This window comes from Notamacropus eugenii, chromosome 1 (genome assembly GCF_028372415.1).
Source record: "Notamacropus eugenii isolate mMacEug1 chromosome 1, mMacEug1.pri_v2, whole genome shotgun sequence".
Taxonomy (NCBI): Eukaryota; Metazoa; Chordata; class Mammalia; order Diprotodontia; family Macropodidae; genus Notamacropus; species Notamacropus eugenii.
The window spans coordinates 697,413,528-697,433,609 of record NC_092872.1 but is presented as its reverse complement, the minus strand read 5'-3'; the positions used below and the strand labels follow the sequence as shown (position 1 = coordinate 697,433,609).

Here is a 20,082-nt window from a genome sequence, read left to right as displayed (position 1 = left end):
CCAGGTCTTAGCTGTACAATGTCTTAGCTATGGAAGGTTAAACAAGTTACCTTCCCCCTCAACTCTTTCAAGTGGAGGTATCAAACCTGTGGCTCACAACCATCCCAAGGGCAGCCTCAACCAGATGTTCCTATCCAATTTTAATGTGTTGTTGTATTAATTTAAAAAAAGAAACATATAAACTTGTGGTTTTCTAATTCAATATGTGGCCCTCAAGGATATTTATTGCGTGGTTTAGTGACCCCCCCCCCCTTTTCCATTTCAGCTGGATACCACTGTTCTAAACAATACTCTAAAACTATGAATTGCAGATGAAAGAGTCAACCTGCATCAGTTCAGTTTCTTTGGATGTTCCCTATAACAATAAAATCCCAGGTTCAGTTTCCTGTCTCTGAATATTCCAGAATCTTGAATCCTCAGATGTTCAATAAATGCCCACTGGATGGGAATACTGAATGCAGTTTCCACCAACATGCCTCAAGAAAGCAAAAATATTAACCTGCCACAGAAAACATGATCAAGGGAATGGAGCAGTTGTGAGGTTAGGACAGATTAGGACTGTCCAGTCTGGATAGGTAGATAGATAGATAGACAGATAGATAGATAGATAGATAGATAGATAGATAGATAGATAGATAGATAGATAGATAAGTAGGTAGGTAGATAGATGATAGATAAATGGATAAATGGATGAATGGATAGACATATAGAAGATAGATAGACAGATATAGATAGATAGATAGATAGATAGATAGATAGATAGATAGATAGATAGATAGATAGATTAAAAAAACTCAACAGGCTAAGAGATCTGATTCAAGCCTATAATAAGTGAGGCAAACTGAGTCCTTTCTGCCAAATCCACAGCTAGAGGGGCAACCCCTGAAAGTTCATAGAAGAAAGTTTTCAGGTAAATAAATGAAAATATTTATATAATAATAACAACAATGTTGATAGAATTTATTACCTCCCATGTCTCATGGAGGGTAAACATGCAAATATGCTCAAGATAAATTTAAACAAGCTCACAGATGTCAGAACCATAAAGGGTAATGAACATAGGAAGTTGGGCATATCTTCTTAAATTGTAAGGATGCCATCACTACCCAATAACAAGTGGGATGGAGCTAGAGGCTGAGCAAATATGATATTTCTTATGTTCTAAAGCAGGTGACAAGAGCATTGGATTTGGAGTCTAAGGAGCTAAGTTCAGGTCTTGGCTCCTGCCATTTGCTATATGCGTTGGGTAAATTGCTTCCGCTCTCCAGCCTTAAGTATCTTTTTCTATAAAATAAGTGGGTTTTGCTAAATGACCTCAGAGGTCATCTCTGGGTGTAAAAATCCTGTAGCAGTGATAAGGCTAAGGAGCAGCAGAGGTTATGGTACTCCCTACCTGTATACAATTCCCTATCCAGTCTCCTCTCCCTTCCCTCTTCACTCAGCTGTTGTTCATTTTCCTCTCTTTTTCATCATCTTTGTCAGTGCCTTTGATATACCAATGGCACCTTCAGGTCTGGCTTAGCCCCATTAGTGGTTCTCCTAACTAAGAGTATGCCGACTCCTGTTCTCCAATCGTTTCTCTCCTCTGGAAATAAGGCAAGACATTGTCACTCCCGATCTCACATGACTGCCTCATTTGCCTGATAATCAAAGTATTTTGCTTCTTAATATCTGTTCCATTATCCTCTTACCACAGGCTCAGGCTAACATCCTCCCAAAGAAGTCAGAGTGTGGGACATTTCCCTTCATCAGCATGACAGCAAAAATGGGTTGTTACTCATTTCATCTCAGAAGCAGAGCCAGGGACGTGGGTAAACTGTCACAGACGCCTATGGTCTCGGAACTGGAATGCATCTCCAGAGTCTGAATGGGAATCTATCTATAAGATTCTCCCCCCATAGTCTTTCATACATAGAGATGGAAGGTCTCTAGTGAAGAGCAACCAACAAGCTCCTGAGCAAGCCTATTTTGCTTTAGAACAACTAATTAACTGTTAGGAAGATTTTCCTTATATCCAGCCTAAATCTGCTTCTCTGTGACTTTCCCCAGTTATTCCTGTTTCTACCCTCTGGAGCCAAGCAGAGTAAGTATAGCTAGCTTCTACCTCACAGAATTGTGCTTAGGACAAAATAAGATAAATTAGGCGCATGCTTTGCAAAGCATTATAGAAATGCTAGCTAGCATTATCAGTGTTAACATTTGTATTATTAATATATTTTCCAAATAGCACTTCAATACTTGAAAACAGTTCTTATGCTTCTTCCACCCCCAAATCTTCTTTCCTCCAGTTTAAACATCCCCAAATCATTCAAATGATGGCTGTGATAATCCTTCCCACCCTAATTACCCTTCTCTGGACCAGTTCCAATTTAACATCCTTCCTAAAATGTGGCACCCGAAACTAGATATAATACTTCAGTTATAGTCTGTGGTCTAAGTAGGTTGGAAGAAAACACTAAACTCTTGGTAGGCCAACCTAGTGGCCCTTACAGATTCACTAAACAAATACAACCTTTTATTCTTTGGGATTTTCCAATACTCAGGAGTGCATAACAGAACCAAACCATTATGAATCATTTGTATTATCCGTCTACTTCCTTGATGATTTGATTAATCTGTGAGCTCCCTGGTATAGATATCTCTCTCCAATGATACAAATTGTTGCTTCTCTATCCTCTTAGCAATCTAATTCTTATCCATATTTTCCCATTAAATCCTCCACAGAGAATTCACTCAAGTAGTTTTGGTCCTTTGAATATTTTGTGGATACCAATACAATACTCCAGCTGTTGGAAGGTTCTCCCCCACTCTCACTATACATGATTTTTAACAATCTACAACATAAAAAATAACAATCTAGAGAATGAGCTCTTACTCTAGGGGTTAACCCCTTAGGGGTCCATAGATAAATTTTAGGAAGGTCTGTGAACTTGGATGGGAGAAAAAAATCTTTTTTTCACCAAATTATAACTGAAATATAGCATTTCCTTTACTTATGATTTAAAAAAAAAAAACCAAAACCACCTTATTCTGAGAAAAGGTGCATAGGCTTCACCAGATTGTCAAAGTAGTCCATGACACAATGAAGAGGGTGAGAACCTCTGCTCTAGAGAATATTAAAACTAATTAAAAATAGAATTAAAAAATTCTGTTAAAAGTTCTGCTGACTCTCTCTATGAACCACCCACTCAGCCAATCACTCATAAATGGTCACAATTTGAAAGCTAAAGATTCTATATTTGAAGGTACCAGATTTAACTTGGGATTTAACCATTGGCTCAATTCTCCCAGACCTCACCTTCCTCAGCCAGAAGTAAGAAGTAGATTTTATTGATTACATCTGGGGAAATTGGAATGGGAAGAGAACTCAGCTAAGGAAAAAGCCTACTAGATAAATCGTCAAGTTCTCCCTGAGATCATCAACAAAGTTCTAGTCAACACAGCCTAGAAAGGTGGCCCTAGAGCAATGCCTAGAACTCTCAATCTGGATTGAAAGGCCTAACTCTGGAGAGCATCTTCCCAAACTAAGGATGTGTCTAAATCTAAAGATACATGATAATGATTATATTCCTATATTTTACAGAAATTCAGAAACAAAACGGGACCCTAGGTCAATTTGCTGAATGTTCAGGATTCAGGTTGTTCAGCCAATCTAAAGTTGTTCTCCTCACATCATGTCTTTGATCAGACTATAAGCACCATGAAGGCAGGAACTGTCTTATCCAAGCTTTGCATTTCTTCTTCCAACACTTAGCACAGCGCTCTCTGCACATAGTAGGAATTTTAAAGATTCTTGTTGATTTAAATTGCATTGGCACTTTCCCAGGAAGTCTATAAGGGATACCTTTCTCAGACCACATACTTGAAATGGAGAGATAACTGTGACCCCAGGACATTGCCCTCTGATACTTGTGTTTATGGGCAGGCCTGCTGGATCAGACCTGGGGTGGGAGTAGGGATAAGTGGGTGACAGGACCAGCATTTTATTAATGAAACTTGTTGTACCCATAATATGGGGAGGTTGTTTTTTACCTAAAAGAACACAGAGTTACCTCTAGGACCTGATTGACCTTCATGATTGACCTCAGCTTTCCTGACACAGCTTCCTTCCCTATCCCTCCCCCCTTTACCAGCTCTCAACCAGAATGGGATAGGTCTAGGACAAAGTTGCCCTAGGACTTGATTAGACCTAGATTCCCTGACACAGTTTCCTGGTCATGGAATGGGATAAAAAGTTTCAGCCACGGGGAATCTAGGCCCCCAGGAGTTGGTGGATTTCTGAAGACTTCCCAAGTAACCTTACATTTCCATATGGAGATGGGGGGGGATGAGGGGAGACCACCTCTAGTGGTCACTAATCAGTGGCACCAAATTTGCCTTGCTTCGTTAGGGCAAAGTAAACTTGCCCATGTTAAATGCTCAATGACTTGTGATTCCCTCGGTTCCTCCTAACGTGGAACCTAAACTAAGAGGGTGTGGGTGTTAGAGCCCTCAGAGCTGAGCCTCCAACAGGGAGAGTGAGGTGGGAGATGAGGGGGCAGCACCACAATTCACTTAATTGTGAGTAAAATGTTGAGCCTTTCCTAAATATAGTCAGTGTCAGTACAGGTGTGTTTTAAAATTAATTTAAAATTAAATTTTATTGATATTACCAGAATTTCCCCATATACCTCCTTATTCCTACCCCAAAAGATACAATTCATATTACTAAGAATCATTTTTTTAAAAAGAGAGAAAAGAAAGAAATCAATAAAACAATCAATTCCTTGAAAAAATCTGACAGCATATGCAAAGCTCCACGCTCACAGACCCCCCCACCCTCAAACCTTTACGGTGAAGATAAGTTCATCATAGGTACCACATACTGACAACGCTTCCACTAAAGGCCTCCCTCACCAACGCCTGACACCCTGATAAGGTGTCAGCAGAATACAAGTCACAGCAGGTTCTACCAAGATGGAAAGCCTTTGAATATAGATCTGGCAATAGACTGAATGCAGATTTTTGGACAACCAACTTACCTAAGTTCAGAGAATCTCACAAGAAACAGGTGGGCCCCAAGATAATGGATATTTTGGCCCAAAAAATGATGAAAACCTTTGACTATGAGGCAGTGAGGTAGATTTGGGGACAGAATATGTGATTTGTAATTAGGAAGAACTAAATTTAAATCTTTCTTCAGATATTTACTTCATGACTCTGGGCAAGCCATTTAACTGAGATGTACCTCAGTTCTCTTATCTGTAAAATGAGGATAAAATAGCATCTGCCTCCCAGGGTTTTGTGAGAATCAAATAAGATAACATGTAAAGCATTTCATAAACCTTAAAATTAAATATAGCTTTAGTCTTTAAGCTATATGTAGCTACATAAATGTTAGCTATTAGGTTGTGATCTATATTGGTGGGCAAATTGCCCATATGGACAAAATTATAGAACCTTAATATACTGAGTGTATGTCAACAGAGAAGTAAACAAAAAATGACTCAACTGGTCTGTTCTCTTTCTTCATATCAACTCAGCAAAGAAAAATTTCAGAGCCAATATTATTTGTTAAATGTTAGATGCCTCCTTTTTACATAAGCTATATCTCATGATTTTACATCTTGACTTCAGGGTTATCATACAAAAAAAAGAGAGAAAACCACAATGTCATCTACCTAGGGACAGGAGAATTATAAATCCAACGTAAATACTTTATCCATTACCAGGCCAGATTGAATTCCAATTTATGCGGTCAAATGCATGTTACTATGTCAAACAATCCTGTGTAATGGCTTTGGAGGTGGTTCTGTTTATGAAATGGATTTTGCATGCTGCAATGGGGCTATCCTCCTGTCAATTTCAGTCACTACCAAATAATATAAACCAGTAGATGGGGTGAGGAGATAAGGAAATTCCATGGATTCACCCCCTTTATTCCTTGCGCTGCTCTGATGACCATGAACCAGAACCATAGAAAGTTAGAAAAGGGCACCCACAGTTCAATACTTCCATTTTTCAGATAAGGAAATTGAGGCCAAGACAGAGCAAGTGATTTGTCTAAGGTCATCTGGCTAATAGGGGTCAATCCAAGATATCAATGCAGTATGATACAAAGAATATTGATTATGGACTCAACATCTGGGTTCTTTTTTCTTACTGGGTAACCTTGGGCAAGTAAGTTAACCTGCTTACGTTTCAGTTTCTTCATCTATAAGCTGAAGGAGTCTACATAACCTTGGAATTCTCTTCCTGCTCTAAATCCTATGATCCTATAAATTTTGTCGTTCAATCCTAGGTCTTCTGAATTCATGTTGCGTGGCTCTCTGTCACCTCCCAACCTTTACTTTTCTTTCTCACTGTCACCATCATTTCCAGTTCTGGAACCATAATTGAGGCCACACTGACATGATTCCTGGGGAAAGTATATTGGTCTACTCTCCTCAAAGCTCCATTCACCATCCATGTGACTTTCCAAACCAAAATATCTCCCCCCTACCATCATTCCCCAGTATGTGTTTTCTATCCCTATTAGAATTTAAACTCCACGAGAATGGGGCTATCTCCATTTTTGTATTTGTATACGCAGGCTTAGCACAGTGATTGGCACATACTGAGTGCTAAGCGAGGCAGCGAGGTGGTGCAGTGGATAATGTGCCAGGTCTGGAGTCAGACCACCTTCTTGAGTTCCAATCTGGCCTCACACACTTACTAGCTGTGTGACCCTGGGTAAGTCACTTGAGCCTGTTTGTTTAAGTTCCTCATCTATAAAATGAACTGGAGAAGAAAATGGTAAACCAATTCAGTATTTTGCCAAGAAAATCCCAAAAGAAATCACAAAGATCAGACACAACTGAAATGACCGAACAAAGACACAAAGTACTAAGGAAATTCTTGTTTCATTCAGTAAGTCATTCTTGCCCTCCCCGCCAAAAAAGCACAGCAAATACCTTCCTTAGGATATCTTCCCCTTCCTACTCAACCCCAGTTCTGGAGGGTAAAATTTTAAAACCTACCTAGGGCTCTGAGGTCTAGGTGCTGCAGAGGTATAGAAGTCATATTCTCTTGTTATAATTTAATTTTTTACAGCATTGCTGTTGCTGTTGAGTCATTTCAGTCATGTCTGATTCTTATGGCCTCATTTGGGACTTTCTTGGCAGAGATACTGGAGTATAGACCCATTATTTGGATGGCTGATAAATTGAGTCAATGCAACAATATCTGGAGTTGTACTCTCCTTATTTCTGTTGGTGGCAACATCATCTTCTCAGTTACTCAGGTTGGAAACTTAGGAGTCATCTCTGATTCAACCCTCTCCCTCTTCTCTTCTTTCCCTACATCCACTCCATTGCCAAATTCTTGGGATTTTATCAATATAATTTCTCTTGCAAGTATATATTCCTCCCCAGTCCTACCACTACCAATCCAGTCCAAGGTCTCTTTATCTCTAGCCTGGACCATGCGATAGCTCCCTAACTTGTCCCTCCCCTCTCTGATCTAATCTTTATGAGGTTGCCACAACAATCTCCCTAATGCATATATGTTTAATCAGTTCTTTCCTCCTCTCATAAACTTCCAGTGGCTTCCTATTGCCTATAGAATCAAATACAGACTTCTAAGTTTAGCATTCAGGCTCTTGCTAATCTGGATCCAACCTCCATTTCTAGTCTTATTTCAAGTTCCTCCATGTGATCTACTTTCCAGTCAGATTGGACTACTAGTTGTTCCCTGACAATCTCCCCACTATGTGCATTCACACAAGCCATGCTCTCACAGCTGGACACTGCACATTGACTCCAACATCGTGAGGTCATTTTGCTCCTCCTCAAGCATGAAGAACAAGCACAAACAACAATAGACTGTCCTCTATCTCTGGAATGTCCTCCCTCCAGGCTCAACTCAGGTGCTGCCTCCTCCATGAAACTTTCCAAGTTATGGCCCATTGAAGTTTTCTTTCCCCCTTCTCTAATTTTTACATCTACATTTTCAGGGTATCTTTCTATGTGTATATATGTATGTATATGTGTATACATATATTTATATGTTGCATACGTGTATATATGTGTACATATGCATGTGTATATGTATATATTTAATATGTGTATATGTACTGCATGTATGTATGTGTATGTGCATATATGAAAATTCATGATGAGCGTAAGTAGCTGCAGCATATCAGTCACCAGCCATTTATTATGTGCCAGGCATTGTGCTAAGTGTTAAAGCTACAAAAAAGGCAAAAGCTTATAATCGGAGTCAACATGTAAATAGGTACATGTGAGATACATAATGACTAAAGGAAAGGTAATCAGAAAAGGGAAGGTATGAACAGAAAATGAGATCTGAAAAAGATGTTCCTTGAGCTAAATAATGAAAAAAAAGCCAGGGATTCTAAGAGGCAGAGGTAAGGAGAGAGGGCATTCTAAGCAGGAGGGACAGCCAGTGTAAAGGCACAAAGATGGCAGATGGAGAGTTGTGTAAGGGGAAATGCAAGGACAGGGAAGCTGGATTGTGAAATATGTTAAAGGGAGTAAATGTAAGATGATTAGAAACGTAGGAAGAGCTCTTACAGTCTAATGATTCAACTGCCTCATGTTCCAGATGAGGCCCAGACTGGTTAAGTGACTCGTCTGAGGTCACATACAGGTGGTGAGTGGTGGAGCTAAATTCAAACCCGGGTTATCTGATTCCTTCCACTACATCCTTCTCCTTCTCTGCCACTCCTGGCCTTTTTGTTTCTGCAGGTGCAAAGTTAAAACAAACAAACATTCTCATAAAAAATGGGTTATGGAAATTGCCAATTTTCTGATCAGTAAAACATACCAATCTTATCCCCAGGACTTGTAGAAATGCTAAGGGACTTCAAATCTGAAAAGAGAAAAAGACAAAGCAGAAAGCAAAACTTACCTTGAGGATGAAAGATATTCTTTGGTAAAGAAACACCTAAAACACCACATCATATGGCACAATCATCATGCCATGAGGCTATAAATCGATTCATCCACAAGTGCTGATCGAGCATCTGCTAAGGGTAACACATCACTGAGGGATACAAAAGAAAGAGAAGATAAGCTTCCTACCCTTAAGGAGATTACAACCTTATTGGGAGATAAGCTAACATTCATTCCTTCAAGAAACATTTATTAAGCACCAGTTGTATCCAGAGCACTGCAATAAAACCTAGGAGAGATACCTGGTTAGGACAAGTCATGGCTCCAGAAGTTATGATCATAGATAAATATATTCCCTCCTCTCCAACATCATATAGTAAGTGCTTTAGAGATCTATAAAACCAAGGCTATCCCACTAGAAGTAGGAAGAAGCTTCCTAGCTGTGTAAATTCAGCCTAGTCATTTCTCCTCTCTGAGCCTCAATTTTCCTCATCTGTAAAATGGGGATAATAATACATGCACCTTCCACATCATAAGACTATTGTGAAAAAACCGATGGTAGTTTTATTGTTGTCATTTGTTCATTTTTCTCAAAGAGGACCAATGATATTGCAAGGGTGATGTCTTGATTTGTGTGTGAACTGGATTTAAGTGAGGCAGAGCTGGGCAAAGTCATCCCCCCTCACTCTCTCCTCCAGAGTCCTCAGAGTCCAGTGGCGAGATGTAGGCAATAGTTCAGGATGCAGCAAGAATTGAGGTAAAAGATGGCCATCTTTTGATGTTTATATTCATTCTAAGCCACCAAAATCTAAACAGTTGCGGTAAATGAATGCAATGGAATATTATTGTGCTATAAAAATGATGAGCAGACTGATTTCAGAAAAAAACTGGAAAGCCTTACATGAACTAATGCTGAGTGAAGTGAGCAGAACCAGGAGAACACTGTATACAGTAACAACCACACTGTGCGATGATCAACTCTGACTTAGCTCTTCTCAGCAATGGAATGCTCCAAGACAACTCCAAAAGACTTATGATGGAAAATGCTATTCACTTCCAGAGAAAGAACTATGGAGTCTGAATGTAGATGGAAGCATGCTGTTTTCTCTTTTTTGTTTGTTTGTGTTTTCTTTCTCATGGTTTTTCTCTTTGGTTCTGATTCTTCTTTCACAACATGACTAATGTGGAAATACGTTTAATATGATTGTACATGTATAGTCTCTATGGGATTGCATGCTGTCTTATAAAAAAGGTAAAAAAAGAAACCTAAACAGTATATTATTTCGAAAGGACTTCTTTATACTGATCTGGAGAATAAGAGAAAATGCTCTAAAGGATTTAGCATTTGAACTGAAATGACAGAAAATAATTAATAAAGTACTAAATTGAGAGCTACAGACAATATAAATGCTGTAAGAATTCAAATCAAAGGGAAATTGGAGTAGGATCAAAGGGTTGGAGTAGGGTTGCTTATAAAGTCTTCATGCAGAAGCAAGTGCTTGAGGTAAGCATCAGAGCAGGCAATAAGTCACCATTTTGTCCTCCCCCCACACTATTTATTGCACTTTGAGGTTTTTCTTTTCTGAACTGTTTCTGTCATTTTATTACCAGGCTCCTCTTCTCACCCTGGCTTTCATGCCACTGCTCTCTCTTGGTTGTTTTCCTACCTATTCAATCCATTCATCTTGTCAGAGCATCTCTAAATCCAGCTTCCTAAGCATGAGTGTGTCGCACGGCTTCAACCTGGGACCTCTCACTGTTTCTCTTGTTGATGCCATCTGCCCCAGGGGTACAGATCTCACTCCTATCCAGATGACACCCAAATATAAATATCCGTTATTCATCTCTCTCCAGAGTGCTAATCCTACAACACCACTTGGTGAGCATCTCCACTTGGATATTCCATGGGTATCTCAAATTCAACAAGTCCAAAATGAAACTTATCTTTCCCTAAAAATCTACTCATTAATTTCCCTGGGTCTATAAAGGTCACAAACATCCTTCTAGGCACTCATGTTTGTACACTTGGAGTTACCCTCAACTCTCCCTTCTCCCTCATATCTGATCAGTTGCCAGATCTTGTGATTTCTCTCTGCAATCAATCACATCCAGGCCTTTCTCAACTATTCCTATTCACCTCTTGCTACCTCTGACCTCTCCTCCTCTCTGAGTCATCCTCCACACAGTTGTCAAATTGGCATTCCTCAAACATAGATCTGATCACGTCATTCCCCTGCTCAAAAACCACCAACGGTTCCCTATTACCTTTAGGACAAAAATAGAAATTTCTGTCAGACTTTAAGAGGTAGATGTTATTCCAGGAACAGAATGCATTTTTAGACACTTCTGTCTAAATTTTTATAATGTCAGTATGAAATGATATTAATAAGGATACATATATGTATATGTACATACATATATATGTATGTGTATACATAAACATCCCTTTCAAGTTCTCACTATATACTAAACACTATAGACAATGTGTGTATGTCCATGCACATATGCATGTGTAAGGCATCCCAAATGTCTTAGCACAGTGTTCTTAGACTTTTGGGACACCCTGCCTAAACTCAACTCAATAAGCTTTTGCTGAACATTTAATATGTCCCAGATACTGGGATTACCTAACTCAATTCTTTCATTTTACAAGTGAGGAAACTAAGGCTGAGAAAAGTTAAATGACTTTTCCAAGCTATGACTAGTAACTAGCAAATTAAGCACTCTTAACAACAAAGGGAGGGAGGGAAGGAAGAGGAAGGGAGAGAGGAAGAAACAAGGAAGGGAGAGAAGGAAGGAGGAACAAGGAAGAAAGGGAGGGGGGCGAAGGAAGGGAGGGAGAAAATGCACTACAGGCATCACCACAAAGTAAGCTCTTCTTTGGAAATCTGAGTGACACGATAGAACTATAAATATTTGAAAGCATTTTTTAAATTCCTATTCATTTTCCTGCTACATGTGTTGCCTTTGTGTGAATGGCAAAACCATAAGAAAATAACATATGAAAAGCAATTTGCAAACCATAAAGTGTAGTATAAATGTTAGCTATCATTATTTCTGACCTTTAGCCAGGAGGTATGCTGGAACCAGCTTGAACTAGCATTAGGGAGTCTATTGTTAAATTTTCAGTGTGAGCGTTTATATCTGGGGAATTAGCAATTGGTACAAATCAGAATTTGATTTACTGTTTTGTTGATTGTCTAGACTTAAGAAAGCCATTGAGACAATGTTAATGTAGATTAAATGTAATAGTGTATCACAGAACTTTTTTATTTTTTTATATTTTGATAGACTGTTATTAAGCATTTCCCAGCACACCACAGTGGGGGTTTTTAAACAGTACTTGGGACTTTTGATCATAGAAAGATTTTAGCATTGCTGTTTTGGTTAAATCAAGCTGAACTTAACCTGACTCATTTGGAACATTTCAACGAAACATTGTTCTTTACCTACACTCCCTTGGGGTTTTGTAGTGATGTGGTACCTGGTGAAATAGTTCTCTTGCAAAGTGCCAAAAGTTTCTGTGCTCATTAACCATAGGTGAAACCATCTACTTGTCAGTTTTTGTAGCATCTTAAAAATAGAATCATAAAATTTTTGAGTGGAAAAGGATCTTTCTAATCCAACTAAACTGAAAAGAAAAGAAATGACCTCCCCAAGACTAGAGTTGGTCATAGGCAAAACCCAGACAGGAGTTCAGATCTCCTAATTCCACTATACTGAACTGATCATCTTTTCCACTTCAAGAATCATAAACCTTTAGAACTACAGTTAAAAGGGTTTATAGACTGTCAAGTATAGCCCATACATTTTATAGATGAGGAAAATGAGGATTCTAAAATAGATGATCTCTAAGGTCAACCCTCAATCTCTATTTGTATCTTGGAATTCACCTTATTCCATAGAAAACAAATTCCTTAAATTAAAAAAAAGTCCCAAACAGCTAAAATCCCTGCTCATTCATTTCAACTATAAGTCCTCCCTTTCTTCACTTATCAGCTTTGCTAAGCTGCATCACCTAGCCCCAAAGTCCTGGTCCTCTCTCCCTCTCACGTTCAGTGCTATTCCTTCCCCACCTTTCTGTCTAAGTGATGCTACCATGATGTTTCATTTCTTTCAATCAGTTTTCCCACCTTCAGGGACCTGCCTACCTACACAACTTGTTTCTAATTACTCTTGCTCACGATTTAGACACAATATTGAATTCCTTTTGGCATGTCTTCCTAGAAGTTTTGTAAGTTTTTCAAGCTCAGTGTGAGTCAATTGTGGGATGTGGAAACCTAAAAAACTAATGTAATCTTAGGCTCTATTAATAGAAGTACAGTTCACAAAACAAAGGAATTGATAGTTCCACTGTACTCCCAGTTGGAATTCAAATATTCCACAGGTGGAATATTTGAAGACTCCTTATTTTAGGAAAGATAATGACAAGCTAGGGCATGTCCAAGGGAGGGTAAAGGAACTTGAAACCTATAAGGGCAATTTTTAGTGAATAAGGATGTTTAGTCAGAAGAAGCAGCCTTGGGCTAATTTAATAACTGTTTTCAAGTATTTGAATGCCAGTTATATGGGGAAATGATAGTTAAAATTTATTTGAATTCAGGTTTTTCCTGATTCCAAGACCAGCACTCATTTGATTGTGGTACGTGCCTTCCAAAGATAGAAATAAAACATATTTTGTTAGACCCCACAGGTAGAAATAGGACTAATAGGTTAAAGTGATAGGGAAGCCAATTTCAACTCCATTTTGTTAGGAAAAAATAATGACGATTAGAAAGGTTTCCATTTCTAATAGAGATAGGGGCAGCTAGGTGGCACCATGGTGGATGGAATATGGGGCTTGGAGTCAGATTCATCTTCCTGAGTTCAAATCTGGTCTCAGACACTTACTGGCCATGTGACCCAAGTCACTTAATCCTGTTTGCCTCAGTTTCCTCATCTGTAAAATGAGTTGGAGAAGGAAATGGCAAACCACTCCAGTATCTTTGCCAAGAATACCACCAAAGTGGTCACAGAGTCAGGTATGACTGAAACTACTCAACAAAACAAAGAATGAAATAATTTTCATAGTAAGTACCCCATCATGGAAGGTATTTAAATACATATTTGGTGACCACTAATAAAGGACATTATAGAATGCCTTAGGAAAGGCGTCGTGCTTCATTGGAGTTGAACTAGATGACCTCTAGGTTCATGCTTCTACCTCTTAGGATTCTGAGATTCTAAACTAAAAGTCTACTTTCCCATCTCCGACACAGACCAGCTTTATGACCCTCTCAGTGCCCTGGGCAACTCCCTAAGATGCTATAAGTTGCTGAAAAGGTATCAATCTGCATTGACAAAAGGAGATTCCTCACATGGAAGCTATTTCTAACTATGAAATCACAAATTCAATCCCTATCTCTTAAAAGGTCTCTGGGTTCTGATTTTCTAATAGGTAGGTTGAGATCTCTGAGGTGAAAAGAAAGGAGAAGTTGAGGGTCAAAAGCTACCAGACAGCAAAGAAGCAAAAAGTGTAATGAATGTATAAGTAGATTATTAGGTACTGTGGTTTTAGAAGTTGTCTCCTACATGAACTGGAACTGGAACAAGCACCTGTATTACAGGATTACTCACTATAACTGAATCAACAACACAGTTACAAGGTTTTATCTTTAAGAGTTTTTAAAAGCGTAGGTTTTACTTACAGAAAACCATCAAAGAGTACAGTTGAAAGGAACGTTAACCATCCCCCTGTCCAACCTCCTCACTTAGTAGATGAGGAATGAGAGTTTCACTGGATCATGGGCTAGGTGAGTCTCTTCATTCTACAGGAAAGAAAACATAGATTCAGCTAAAAGAAATGATTTGCCCTCAGTTTTTTCCTTAGAATGCACCTTTCCTTTCTATGCACCTTATAAATAGGAGGTGCCTACTAAACGTTTATTGACATCCAGAGTTATACAACTGCAGCTAGAATAATTCAAAGCCAGGTTCTGTGACTACATACCCAGTGATCTCCCCACTACTATACAATGTTATCTCAAAGGTCCAGATAAGTGAAGCAACTTGCCTTAAGTAACAAAAAATATAATAATTTGGCTTCCAAAAGGATTCACCAGAGAGAGACAGGCAGAGACAGGTCCAGAGAGAGGATCCTGGTCCAGGGATCATAGGGTCACAGAATTTAGAGCTGAAAAGGACCACAGGGATTATCTAACCCAACTTTTTTTCATTTTATAAGTGTGGAAACTGAGGCTGAGTTAAGTGACTTTTCCAAGCTTAAAGCTAGTAACTAGCCAATGTAGAAGTCTTAACATGGATCCTCTGACTTCAGAACCACTGCTCTTTCAACTACCATAGGAAGGGCCCCTTTCTGGGTGCAGGGAGGGGTGGGGGAAGGAGGAGTTGGGGGGAAAGACCCTGATCCATGTAGAAAGAACTGATTCAAAGAGAGGAGAGCTGATTTGAGGATAGGAATCCTGGATCGGGGAAGAAGATCTTACCCAGAGAAAGGAATCCTGACCCTGGGAGGGAGGGCCAGCTTAGAGAAGGGGGGAGGGGCAGAGCTACAGGGATGGAGGTAGGGAGCTGTCCAAGAGAGCTCTGAAAGAAAAAGGCCTGTCGGGGGAAGAGTGAACAGAACAAGAACAAGGAGATAGGGAGTGTGGAGGATCCCAGCACTAAAAGGAAAATGTGAGACTTTTCATTGCTCAGGCCAAACTAGACCCTTCCCACTGTGCCTCAGTTTCCCCACCTGATTATGTAAGCCTGGATTCTACAGAGATAATATGGTTAGCGTTACTAACCCCACCCCCCAACCCCCGCCCCAAGTCCCGGGCTGGCCCTGCCACCCCAGGACTGTCCTGGCCCCGTGGGAATGTCCTGCCTGCCTACTTTCCCCTCTCCAAGTGCAGGCCTTCTCCATAGACAGTCACTCAAAACCTCCTTGCTCTCATCCCAGTAGTGCATCCTGGGAAATGCAGTACACCTCTGGGGGGTGATGCTGCCCAGTGAGCCCACGGTACCGCTGGGAGAACTGCATGTCCCAGAAGTCCCGGGGGAAGCCCTGGGGCACGCTGGGGGCTGTGGTTCTAGCCCTCAGCAGCCGCCCCAGGGGTAGGGGACCCGGTTTGGGGCTGAGGGGGCGGGGCTGAAGCTGTCGAATCCACAGCGACGGGGAGACAGGGTAGGCGGTAGGGGGGCCGGTCCCGGGCCGCCATTGGCTGAGGTCAAGAGATGTGGGCGGAGCCAGGAGCGGCGGGGCGAGGCGCGGAGCTGTTCAGAGCACCTGAGGTGCTGAGTCCGAGGGAGGCTCCGGGCGTGGAGCCTAAGCCGAGGCCGCCGTCACCACCGCAGCTGCCGCCGCCGCCGCCACCACCACGGTCACCCGCAGAGGGATGGGACCCGGAGAGAGCCGGACTACCCCACAGGCTACGAACTGACCGCCCGCTGGCGTCAGGGAGAGGGGCGCCCGCCCGCCGCCAGTCAGGTGAGTGTCCTGCCTGCGAGCCGGCCGGGACCAGGCTGGTGAAGAGCCGGGTCCGAGAGCCACCGCCCGGGGCTGAGCTGCGGTCTGGGGAGCGGACAGCCCGACACCTCCATCCCCCCGCCCCGAGCCCGGAGCCGGCCTCCCTTGGGGTGATACATGCCCCCACCTCATCCTTCCAGGGATGCTCCCCCACCCCCTTTAGTACTCATCCAAGGGGGGCCCCCACCCCCACCTTGGGGCTACTCTGGCTGAGGGCAGGACGGCCAGACATCCCAGCTTTGCTGGGGGGAGGGGAGTCAGGACCCCCCCAACCTCCATCTCAGCCCACCTGGGAGAAGGAACTGTAGAGTTCTCTCCAGTCCCCTTCTTGCACAAGGATAAGGGGGACCCCAGACCCCACCTCCAGACTTCTATGTCTGGGAGCTCAGAAGACCCTCCAACCCCCATATCAGCCCACCTGGGAAGAGGAGCTGCAGAGTTCCCCTCTCCAGCCCCCTTCTGTGAACAAGGATTTGGGGGACCTCAAACCCCACCTCAAGACTTCTCTGTCTGGGGGCTCAGAATACTCCCCCCAACCCCCATCTCAGTTCACCTGGGAAAAGGAGCTGCAGAACTCCCCCCCCACACACACACCGCCTTCTTCTCTGTTCAGGGATGAGGGATACTCCAGTCCCTACCTGGGGTTGCTCTGCCTGAGGACAGGGGTAGTCAGGAGACCTCTCTAGCTGTGTTTATGGAGGGGGAACAGGGGACCGCCAACTCAGCCATCCTGGAAGGGAAAGCTGACCTCCCTTTCCCTGGAAGGGAAAGCCCCCACCCTGACTTACCCAACTCCCAACTTGGAGCTGTTCGGTCTATAGAGAGGAATGTGGGTGGGATATAAGAAATACCCCCGCACCTCCCGTCCCCGGCTGTTTTGTGTGCGGGAGCTGTTCTTGCTGTGAATGGGGATAGAGGACTGCTGAAAAGGATCTCCCATTTCCACCTCGAAGCTTCTGTTTTTGGATGTGGGATTGAGGAAGACCTCTGTCCCCTGAGTTGCTCCATGTGCAAGATATGGGGCTGAGAATCTCGTCCTTCTGCCTGAGCCGCTTTGTTTGTTCTCTGTAGATTGTGTAGTGGAGCGAGGGAGACCCGCTATATCAAAGATACTCAGCTTATGGAAAAGAGAGGAGGGCCACCGTCACCAGAGATGCTTTTGCCTTTTTTGTATAGGGGTGGGGAGGGCTGAAGGACACCCTGCTCTCCACATCCTCATCTCTGTCTGGGCGTGGGACTGGAGGTGGAGAGGGGTTCCTCCATTCCCCACATCAGAGCTCGCTCTCTGCCAGGGGCTGGGGCTAGGGGTGGGGACAAGACTGAGAAAGACTGAGGGGACCCGCCTCCTGCCTGGAGTCTGCTCGGTCCGAGGTCAGAGACGCTGAGGGTGGGAGGGCGGAGAGGTTGAGGAGACTCCGCCCCTGGTCTCGGAGGGTCTTTTTCAACCCTCAATCCCCCATAACTCCCAGGCAGCTCGACTCCCGAATCCCTGACCAGATTCTGTTTGGGATGAAGGAGCCTGGCACATGTGGGCGGGGCAGAGGTGCAGGTTTCTCTGTATCTTTCTCAGTTCTTTCCAATCCCACCCCCTACTTCTCACCCCCCTCACCTCCTCTCGGCTGTGTAGCATGTGTCCCAGGCCCCTTAGCTACGGCTTTTCTCGTTGCCAAGTGCCTGAGGTAGGAGCCTACTGGATGTCGGGAAGGGGAATCGTTCCTCTCGCAGCTTCGACAGTGGGTGTGTACCTCCTGGTCAAGAAGACCAAAGCTGATCGGTGCCTCCTCCTAGGGGTCCACCCATTCTGGACTAGCTGAAGAAAACTGGGTTCCGCAAGCCAACCTTCCCCCCCCTCCCAAGGCATTTGAGAAAAGAAGACAGGAGTCAGGAACCGCCCACTTGGGGGGAATGTATCTAAGGCCGAGTGGGGAGTTACATCCGTGCAGAATTCCTCTTAGTGCTTTCCCATTAGACTTGTAGGCTTTAAGGCTTCGAGCTTCAGGGATAAAAACGCTAACAAAAATGATGCAGCTGGTTGAGGCCTTGCAGTGTTTATTTGAATTGGGGTTTCTGCTTTCCGAGAGCTGAAGTAGGTGGTAAATGATCAAGAAACCATACGCTTCTCAGCCCGTCCAGATATAATAGGTGTAATGGGCTGAGGTTTTTCTGCTTGCTCTCCTGTGTCTGGAGAATCATGGTTGCTCTGCTACATTTCAGGCACAGTGGGGGAAAAAAAACCCACTGGTCCTGAGGAAACTCTGAAACAGGCTAACTGCCTGATGGGCTTGCAGAATGAAAAATGAAGTTAAAGCCTAAAACGTGCCTTAAGCAAGGCAAAAGGAGACAAAAGCAGGCTCACATTCCCTCTCCTGGCTCTTGCAGGAGAAAAGAGGGGGAAACCAGAGAGGGCTGCCGTGCTCAAATACAAATACAATCCAATTAACCCACTGACATATGCCCTGAACTCTTTCGCTTTATCCAAAGGGATATCCTATTTGATCATTTCTAAATGTGTGTTTTTAGAGATGGTATCTAAGTGAATGGGAAACAAAGGTATTCATTTTTATTTTCTTGGAGGCTGGGGCAGAGAAGGGAGCTGCCCCAGCTCTCACTATACCAACACATCTCTGCAGAAGGGAGCCATACCGGACTGACTGTTCGGGTAATGAATTGTTGCAAATCTCATTAAAGCAAAAGGGAAGGCAGATCAAACATTTTCGTTATTAAAGGCAGCAGATAATTCTAGATTAGCAGCTGTTTTCCCTCAGCTCTTTTTAATGTTTCTTCTTCTGTCAGCCATTTTTGATCCAATAGCGATCTTTTTTCAAAAAAAAAAAAAAAATCCCCTTTATTTTTTTTTTTAGTTTGCATTTATGTCAGCACAGAAAGAAGGAAATGCTTTGGTTTGGATGCATGTCTTTAGGACTTATTGCACAATGCATACATTGGGGTTGCTTCTTTTTATTTCCCGTTTATCCAATTTAGCTTACTGTATGGAATTAAGGACATAGCTAAAGTATGTCCTTTTTTTTTTTCAGGCTAAAATGGCAATTTCTGGGTGTCGGTGTGATTCAGATTTTTAAAAACCACTTCAATCATATCTTCAATTTTATCTCTCATCTAGTTCTCTCCTGTTCTCAACAGTGGCTGAATTTAAGACTTGTGATTTGACTCTATTAGTGGTGTACTTTGTAGAAAAGCTGAACCCGGAAGCCCCTCACCATGCTGTCTTTCAATGCAACAGATGTAAAAAGATTAGTTTGACTTCCACATCCTTAATTGGGGATCTTTCTTGAGAAATGGCTTGATTCAGGGGAATCACGGTGGATTGTAAGTTGCTGTTAAAATTCTGCAGAGCCATCCAGCTTCCTCCAGGTGTGATAACCCCAGGACTTCACTCCTGACTCTTTGCCTCAGTAATAAACTTTTCGCAACAGTAATAAGGCAGCACTAGGGATAGTGATTAATCATAGATGATTGTTTAGCTTGGCCATGAAATTGTTTTCTCATGTGAATTCATTAGAGAGAGTAAACTGTGAATTCAATCATTGGAATTCTGTTACAGGTGGAAGAATGGTGAGACTTTGTCTGAATGAAGTTGGTGACTGCAAACAATATGAGTCAATGGTGTGATGAGTCTGTCAAAAAGTTAGTGGTGGTCTCTGGAATGAGGATGGAGACTGTACCACTCATTGTAGCCTA

The 20,082-nt window shown here is 42.4% G+C and overlaps 1 protein-coding gene across 1 annotated transcript in view; it reads left to right on the top strand.

The window, feature by feature from the left end:
• The first annotated feature begins 16,129 nt into the window (after window positions 1–16,129).
• Window positions 16,130–20,082, top strand: part of SMPD3 (sphingomyelin phosphodiesterase 3) — a 254,762-nt gene continuing 250,809 nt past the window's right edge. The window contains exon 1 of the mRNA XM_072636163.1: window positions 16,130–16,344. The gene's annotated coding sequence lies outside the window, so the exon portion shown is untranslated. The remainder of the gene's footprint in view (window positions 16,345–20,082) is intronic.